A 2762-nucleotide genomic window follows, 5' to 3' on the forward strand; every position below is an offset into this window, starting at 1 on the left:
TTCCTGTAATACTGGCTTGCTGGTGATAAATTTCTTTAGCTTATTTTTGTCTGGGAAGCTCTTTATCTGTCCTTCAACTCTAAATGATAGCTTTGCGGGATAAATTATTCTTGGTTGTGGATCCTGGGTCTTCATCCTGTCAAATATTTTTTGCCAAGCCTATCTGTCCTGCATAGTTTTTTTTTGAGAAATCAGCTGCCAGTCTTATGGGTGTTCCCTTATAAGTAACTGTTTTTCACTTGCTGCTTTTAATATTCTTTCTTTCTATTTAACCTTTGGCATTTTAATTATGATGTGTCTTGGTGTGGGCCTCTTTGGATCCCTGATTTTTGGAATTCTCTGAGCTTCCTGGAGTTTTATGTCCATTTCCTTCACCAGGTTAGGGAAGTTTTCCATCATTATTTCTTCAAACAGCTGTTCAACATCTTGATTTTCTTCAGTAACACCGATCAGATGGATATTTGGACCCTTAATAGTTTCTCATATGCCTCTTAAATTATTTTTATAGTCTTGGCATCTTATCTCTTGCCATTCTGATTGAGTGTCCTTGGCTCTCCCATCCTCTAGATAGGGCATTTGATCCTTTTCTTTATTAACTTTGTTTATTCCTTTGTTTATTCCATTTAATATACTTCCCATCTCAGATAATGTATTTTTCATTTCATACTGGTTTTCTTTTATAATTTCCATTTCCATTTTTGTGGGTTTTTTTTTTTTTTATCTCTTTGTTAAAGTTCTCTTCCCCAAAGTTCCTTGACCATCTTTATAACCGGTGTTTTGAACTCTGTTAGATTACTTGATTCCATTGTATCCAGATCTCTGTTCTGTTCTCTCATGTGGTTTCCGCTTCTTTGTTTTCCCATTTTGGCTGCCTTTCCGTGTCTGTTTCTATGCACTAAGCAAAGCTGCTAAGTCTCCTGGTCTTATTAGTGTGGCTTTGTGTGTAGGCATCCAGTGGCACAGTCCTGAGAGGGGTTCAGCTGCAGGCCAAATTTAGCCCAAGCCTCCACCCCTCTGGGACCACCTGTTAAGATTCAGCAAGCAATCCACAGATGCTGTGCTTATAGTTGCCTCAAAAGGCCACACCAGAAACTAAGGGCAGCTGCCTCCTTCAGTGTAAGTCTCAGCAAGGAGCACCTGACTCACTGAGGATATACCTGGATGTGGCTTGGGAGGGGCCGCGAGTTGGGGGAGGCAGCATTTCTGGGAATCTTCTGGCGGGGAGTGATCTCTATTATCCAGTTTGGTGACGTCACGGCTATGGCGGAGCTGTGTCCAGCGCATTGGTAGTGGGGAGGGTTCAACAGGGAATAATGGATACCGCCGGTACTTCTGTAAAGAGCAAGTCTCCCCTCAGCTCTCACTCCCACCATGTCTCCCTGTAAGTCCCTGGTGCCCCCTGTGCATTGCCGAATCGGCACTGGTGCTCAGAGTGAGGTCTGTCACCATGAAAATCCACTGGCGGACGCTGCCCCTTTAAGAGGCTTCTGCCGCTGCTGCAGCCTCCATCTCACTCAGCCGCTCAGGACTGGGCAGCCCTGCGTCCTCGCCCAGCCCTACCTTCTGCTGTTGCAGGGTGTTTTCTTAAATTTCTCCATAGTTGTATGCTTGTTCATCTAGATCCCGGGTGATTTTTCCTTGCTGCTCCTCCTTGTTTCTGTCACAACTTTGATTTGGTTGCCAGAGAGATGAACAGAGCCTCTATCATCTATGCCATTCCCCCCACCCCGCCCCTAATTCATAATATTGAATTCACTTCCTTCTCTTTCTGAGATGGGAATCTAAGGCCAGAGAGAGTAAAGGCCGACTCAAGGATGCACAGCAAGATAGTGGCAAAGCTGGGACCCAAAATAAGAGCTCCTAGATCCAAGTGTAGGCCTTTTCTCATCATATGGTCCTGGCTCTGAGAATGAGAATCTTTGTATCCCTGAGCTTTTGAAAACTGTCCAGTTAGAAACTTTCCTCTTCAAGATCTTTTTACAAGATTTACAAACCTAGATAAAGGAAGGCCCTCATCAGTTTGCTGGAGACGGATTCCAAGGTAGAATGATTCAGCAGAGAGACAAATATTTGTGTCCTATTGGAAAAATGGTGAGGTATTTAAGAGGGAGCCCAGAATGCTACATCACAGGGCCTGAACGGGATGATTTTGTTTGGGAAACATTTTGGGTAGGGGTTGTCATTATTGGCCACCTGTACCTCAAGATCTTGATCTTGGAGCAAGATTGCCTCTCATGAATCTGTATTAAAATATAGGAGGCAATTTTCTGTAGGCTTGACTCCATGTTCTTCCAATTTCTAACTCTATGATTTTGAACTAGTTACTTATTTTTTCTGAGCCTCATTTTCCTTATATAAAAAATCGGAATCATGTATTCTTTCTTCAAAAAATTGGTGTGAAATAATAGTGAAAATGCACTTAGCGTAGGGCCTGGTCAACACATGGCTATTGCTTCATTTGTGGTTACGAGTGTTCATTAGGATTGCTAGATGCTCACCTGTCTTGGATGAATTCAGAAAAGTCACCTGGTTTGCATATTTAAAGTTAGGCCTAAAGGAGCTGAGATGGCACATGGGCCCCAGTCATCTGGGAAAATGCCTGGGGAATGGCAGGGGAGACTGGACTCTGAAGAGACATTTCAAGTGCTAAGCAATCCTGCCTAGGGCCAATTCTGGCAGCTTGGAAACCCTGAGTTCTGTCATTTGCTGACATCAGGAACCTGGGGGGAAGCCACTTAAACTCTTTGAGTCTCTGTCTCCTC

General features: G+C 43.7%; 1 protein-coding gene across 2 annotated transcripts in view; it reads left to right on the plus strand.

Annotated features, from left to right (window-relative positions):
* Positions 1-2762, plus strand: part of PRMT8 (protein arginine methyltransferase 8) — a 190951-nt gene that overhangs the window by 114184 nt on the left and 74005 nt on the right. The window lies entirely within an intron of this gene.

Source organism: Pteropus vampyrus, unplaced genomic scaffold, assembly GCF_000151845.1.
Source record: "Pteropus vampyrus isolate Shadow unplaced genomic scaffold, Pvam_2.0 Scaffold137, whole genome shotgun sequence".
Taxonomy (NCBI): Eukaryota; Metazoa; Chordata; class Mammalia; order Chiroptera; family Pteropodidae; genus Pteropus; species Pteropus vampyrus.